This window comes from Nycticebus coucang, chromosome 19 (assembly GCF_027406575.1).
Source record: "Nycticebus coucang isolate mNycCou1 chromosome 19, mNycCou1.pri, whole genome shotgun sequence".
In the NCBI taxonomy this organism is placed as follows: Eukaryota; Metazoa; Chordata; class Mammalia; order Primates; family Lorisidae; genus Nycticebus; species Nycticebus coucang.
This window is the reverse complement of record NC_069798.1, coordinates 16,411,568-16,417,919: the sequence shown is the minus strand read 5'-3', so window position 1 is coordinate 16,417,919 and position 6,352 is coordinate 16,411,568. Positions and strand designations below refer to the sequence as shown.

Sequence of the window (6,352 nt, the reverse complement as noted above, 5' to 3'; positions counted from 1 at the left end):
CCACAAGTAGAAAGTGAAGAGCAGCATGGCAGAACAGAAAGGAGAGTAGAGCAATCATTGCCACGGCCCCTAGGCTGGCCCTTCCTGGGTGGTGGAGAAGCCCAAGGGGCAGGTCTCTCCGTGTTACAGAGCCAGGGTCTCTAGGAAGCTTCCCTACACCAACTAGCTCTCTGGTCACCTCCACACACAGCTTGAGTGCTTGCTGCAGGGTAGAATTAACATAAGATATGCCCTCTACTGGATCATATTACCCAAACCAAAAGTCAATACACATTGTTCTCACAAAAGAACATAACGTTTGAAATCAAAATTTCAAAAATCTCAAAAAACTGGGGCTCGGCACCTGTGGCTCAAGTGGCTAAGGCGTCAGCCACATATACCTGAGCTGGCGGGTTCGAATCCAGCCGGGGCCCGCCAAACAACAATGACGGCAGCAACCAAAAAATGGCCAGGCATTGTGGCGGCCACCTGTAGTCCCAGCTACTTGGGAAGCTGAGGCAGGAGAATCACTTGAGCCCAGGAGTTGGAGGTTGCTGTGAGCTGTGATGCCATAGCACTCTACCCAGGGTGACAGCTTGAGGCTCTGTCTCAAAAAAAAAAAAAAAAAAAAATCTGGGACTAGGGTCACCCTATAATTAGTTACCTTCAGTAAACTGCTTGTTACTTATGACCAATATACCTATAACTAAATACATATCTGGTTAACCTTTCCTAAATTTGTTTTATTGCCATAGTAATCTGTATTCATGTATGTACACATAGACTGCATTCTTTATTCTCCCTCATCAACGCTGTTAGCATTGAAGTACATTAAAGAGAATTTGCTGGTATACATTATAATATGTATATTAATAATGTTATTTAATAAATATATTATAAACTACACTTCTATATTATAAAGTATAGTCTTCATCTTTCCAGAAAAAACCCTACTTATTTATGATTAGTCCAAAAACACATTATCAACTCCACCATTTATGGCAGATGGCATATTTTTATACTTGGCTCAAGAGGACATGTGGATGAACATTCTTAAATAGAATGCGACAACTCAAAATCATCTATCGGAAACAGTTCCCAATTCCTCTTGTCAATTATAAACATTGGCTTGCTTAAGCAGAGACCTCAAGCTATGTCTCTCTCTGCTTTGTGATGTAAGAAATACAAGTCTAAATTTCAAAGTATGTGAATCACAAATATAGAGCATTTTACTCACACTACCCAACGTTTGTTCAATAGTCCAAAAGTTTCCATGAATTTTTGTTGTTGTTGTTCTATTTTTTTTCCATGACAGAAAAAAAGCACAGCATGTCCAAACCAAATAGGATCATAAAGACCTCCTCGATGTATTTAACTGCTTTATCAGCATCTGCCTTCTGATTGTGTTGCTTGTTCAAAGACAACACTCTTGTTACGTGCTGTTCCAAATAGTGTGTGTCAGTCAAGATGCTTTCAGCTGCAAGTAACAGAAAACCCAACTAAAAGTGGCTTAAACAATGAGAAAAAATATGTTACCTGATGTAGCAAAAAATCTGAAGGTGGTCAGTTCCCAAGAGTTAGGGATGCTTTGCTATGCTCAGCGGGTTGATAAAGCCTTCTTTTATTTGCAAGTTGGCTGTTGCAACTCCAGATGGTACGTGCAGACCTGACATCCAGCAGAGAAGAAGGCAGTCCTCTAAGGCTTCTCTTTATATATTTCAAGGGACACATTTTCAAGAGACTTCCTGTATATTTGCCACAACTGTTTTACACTAATCGACATTTGCATCCTAGGCTAGGGAAGGGTCTCTGACGTGCCTAGAAATCTAATTTTTAAACATATCCATTGCTCTACTAGGAAGGAGGAGATGGTTTCTCTGATATAAGTAATCAATACTTTCCACCACAAGAGTCCTCCCGAATAATCCATCTTGCCCTAATCATTTTAGTATGAGTTTATATCTGTTCAACCCCTTTAACATTTTCACCTCTACAACGTGCTCCAGCTTCCAGATTCCTAGGAAATATACTAAAATTTTCAATACACTTCTCTTTTTATCCTGAGCCATTTTTCTCCCAGGAATTCTGAAGAGTAACAAGATACAGAATCGTGTTTTATGTATCAGTCCACCCAGTAATTGTACCTCCACAACAATTCAATTCTGGAAGAAAATCTACCCAATTTGGACCTTCAGCGAGGAAACACAACAAGGTACCCACACAGCATGCATCCAGGAATAACGGAGCACTTACCCCTCCTAACCTTCCCAATCACAACATTTCTCCAGAATATATATCCTCACAAAGTGATGAATAACTTTACTGCTCTTCACCTCATTTCTGTGCTCACAGAACCCTACCAAAGAGAACTAGAAAACAAAGATGCCTCTGTTCTTATCTAACCAGACTCCTTTTTTTTTTGAGACAGAGTCTCACTATGTCACCCTCGGTAGAGTGCCATGGCATCACAGCTCACAGCAAACTCCAACTCTTTGGCTTAAGCGCTTTTCTTGCCTCAGCCTCCCAAGTAGTGGGACCTCAGGCACCCACCACAATGCCCGGCTATTGTGTGGTTGCAGTTGTCATTGTTGTTTAGCAGGCCCTACTCACTGAGCTCTGGGCACTGAGCCCAGACTCCTTTTTTCTTTTCTTTTTTTCTTTTTTTTTGAGACACAGTCTTATTTTGTCACCCTCAGTAGAATGCTGTGGCTCTACAACAACCTCAAACTCTTGAGCTTAAGCAATTCACTTGCCTCAGCCTCCCATGTAGCTGGGACTATAGGTGCCCACTGCAACACCCACCTATTTTTTAGAGACAGGGTCTCACTCTTGCTCAGGGTGGTCTCAGACTCCTGAGCTCAAGTGATCCACCCATCTCAGCCTCCCAAAGTGCTAAGATTACAGGTATGAGCCACCGCATCCAGCAAACCAGACTCTTCTAGCCAAATCAAGTGCATCTAGTTCTGACATTCTCCCTCCTCCCCTACACCTGATTCCCTTTGGTCCTGGGGCCTTTGGATCAACATTAATTCTTCTATCAAGATGTGAGTCTGCACCAGGAATTTATGCTTTTTTTTGTTCTTCTTTTAGTCTTGGCCAATATAGGATTTGGCTGGTGAGACCATTATGGATAGCCCGGTGGTCATCAAAGGAAAAACCCAGACCTCAGTGTTGTCATAATCTATAATTTATAAACACTGTCACTATATTAATTGCCTTAGAAATTCATTATTGTCACACACACACCCAGCATTCACTGATGAGACACAGGTCAGCACTCCCTCCAGCTGCCAGAGGAATGAAACATGACCAGGATTGGGGATGTGGGGGACAGTCAAGAGACACCCCTGGGTGCAAGGATTTGAATTTCATTAGCCTTTTCCCTGTGACTATTTTCACATATGAGTGTGCCAGGATTGCATACACCTCAGGAAGTTTGCACCCCAAACTTGAACTGAGAGGCCCAAATAGAATAATGGAGACCAGTAAGGTTGCATAGACAGCCTCCTCCTGGGAGGGTCATGCCACATCATCTGCCTACACCCAGTGACTGTCACGTGGAACCCGTGCATGGGAGCTCTGTAACACATACAGAATGTGCAATCAGGTTTTTTCCGAGCGTTCCTGAGGCGGAGAACGGTGGCCGTACGGAGTGACTGCGGGGCCGAGGTGCTGGCGGGCCGGCGGGCCGAGAGGCACCGCCGAGGCCGGGCTGGGCCAAGCCCAGGAGCGCCGGGGATGTAGCGGGCCACCCTGCCCATGCCACAGCGCCTGGCCGCAGGCAGACCTGGAGCCGGAGCCTGGGGAGGCGGCGGGGGCCCTGAGCGCTGCCCTCGCCCCACCGCGCGGAGCCAGGCCCGCTGCTGTCTCCGCCGCCCGGGCCCCCGGCATGCAGCTCCGGCTGCGGAGGTGACACTGTCGGGCTCGAGTCGCCGCCGCCGCCATCGCCACCATGGACTAGCAGAAGGCATTGAACTCTTATCATGAAGGATCTGGTGGCCCTCCAGATAAGCCGACGTCTCCGGGTGCCTGGATGTGAGACCATGAAGAACAAGGACACGGGTCACCCAAATAGGCAGAATGACGTCAGAATCAAGTTTGAGCACAACGGGGAAAGGCGAATTATAGCATTCACCAGCCCTGTGAGATATGAAGATGTGGAGCACAAGGTGACAACGGTGTTTGGGCACCCTTTTGATCTACATTATATGAACAACGAGCTCTCCATCTTGCTGAAAAAGCAAGATGACCTTGATAAAGCAATTGACATTTTGGATAGAAGCTCAAACATGAAAAGCCTTAGGATATTGCTGCTGTCCCAGGACAGAAACCATAACAGTTCCTCTCCCCACTCTGGGGCATCCCGGCAAGTGCCAATCAAGACTTCCCAGTCCGCAGGGGATATAAATACCATCTACCAGCCCCCTGAGCCCAGAAGTAGGCACCTCTCTGAACCAGAACCCTGGCCGAAGCTCACCTCCCCCTGGATATGTCCCTGAGAGGCAGCGCACATTGCCCGGCAGGGATCTTAAACCAGCATTAATAGTGAAGGGGAGTTCATCCCGGAGACCAGCGAGCAGTGCATGCTGGATCCCCTGAGCAGTGCAGAAAATTCCTTGTCAGTCCTTGGACAGGTCAGCAGACAGCCCTTCCTTCCGGAAATCACGAATGTCCCGAGCCCAGAGCGTCCCTGACAACAGACAGGAGTACTCAGATCGGGAAACTCAGCTATATGGCAAAGGAGTCAAAGGCGGAACTTACCCCCGGCGCTACCATGTGTCTGTGCACCACAAGGACTACAAGGATGGCAGAAGAACATTTCCTTGAATACGGCGTCATCAAGGCAACCTGTTCACCCTGGTGCCTTCTAGTCGCTCCCTGAGCACAAACGGCGAGAACATGGGTCTAAGCTGTGCACTACCTGGACCCCCGTGGTCGTCTACGGAGTGCAGACAGCGAGAACGGCCTGTCTGTGCAGGAGAGGAGTGTGCCAACCAAGTCTCCTAGTGCCCCCATCAATTGGCGCCGGGAAAGCTTCTGGGCCAGGTTGCCTTCGGCAGGGTCTGTTTATGCTATGATGTGACACAGGACGAGAACTTGCTTCCACACAGATCCAGTTTGACCCAGATAGTCCTGAGACAAGCGAGGAGGTGAGTGCTCTGGAATGTGAGCTCCAGCCGCTGAAGAACTTGCTGCACCAGCGCGTCGTGCAGTACTGGGGCTGTCTGCGGGACCGTGCTGAGAAGACGCTAACCGTCTTCATGGAGTACACCGGGGGGCTCGGTGAAGGACCAGTTGAAGGCCTACGGAGCCCTGACAGAGAGTGTGACCCGGAAGTACACCAGGCAGATCCTGGAGGGCCTGTCCTACCTGCACAGCAACGTGATTGTTCACTGAGACATCAAGGGAGCCAACATCCTCCGAGACTCTGCTGGGAATGTGAAGCTGGGGGACTTTGGCGCCAGCAAACGCCTGCAGACCATCTGCATGGCCGGGACAGGCAAGCTTCAGTCACCGGCACACCCTACTGGATGAGCCCTGAGGTGATCAGTGGTGAGAGCTATGGAAGGAAGGCGGATGTGTGGAGCCTGGGCTGTACTGTGGTAGAGATGCTGACAGAGAAACCACCTTGGGCAGAATATGAAGCTATGGCCGCCATTTTCGAGATCCCCACTCAGCCCACCAATCCTCAGCTGCCTTCCCACATCTCTGAACACAGCCGGGACTTCCTGAGACGGATTTTTGTGGAGGCTCGTCAGAGACCTTCAGCTGAGGAGCTGCTTACACACCACTTTGCACAGCTCGTGTACTGAGCTCTCAAGGCCACACTTTTGCTGGCCGTCCTTCACCACATAAGCAAGGGGCTGCTGTGGGGCTCAGCGAGTTGCTGCTTCTCCAGTCAAGGCTGTGGGCCCTGGAGCTGCAGCCCTGCCAGCGTTTGTCTGCGTACCTTTTGTCACTGGACTTAGAGCTAGGTTGGGGTGGCAGCAGCCTCAAGGACTGGGGGTCCCCAGCCTGCCAGACCAAGAGCTCCCAACACTCTGAGCTCCATGTGGAGGGAAGGAGGCACGAACAGTACACTCAGCGGCTGTGTCCTGACACTGCAATCTGCACCGATGCCAGAGGGTCTGGGGCCACAAGACTTGTGCCAGGGTATGAATAGTGTTATTTTCACTCAGAGTGTTACTTTTTTTCTCCTCCCAATGTCTAGAGACCACCAGGATGTCTCGGGCTAGATGAGACCACTCAAAGCCTGAGGTAAAACCCAGCATCCCCCAAGCAATGGCAGGCAGAGGCCCAGGCTGCCCACCCCCACCCCACAGCTCCAGGTCACCTCTGCCAATCCTGTCCATTACCAAAGATGAATGGAGCC

General features: G+C 49.0%; 1 pseudogene; it reads left to right on the top strand.

The window, feature by feature from the left end:
* The first annotated feature begins 3,673 nt into the window (after positions 1–3,673).
* LOC128572058 (mitogen-activated protein kinase kinase kinase 3-like) lies at positions 3,674–6,071 on the top strand (annotated as a pseudogene).
* The last annotated feature ends 281 nt before the right edge of the window (positions 6,072–6,352 follow it).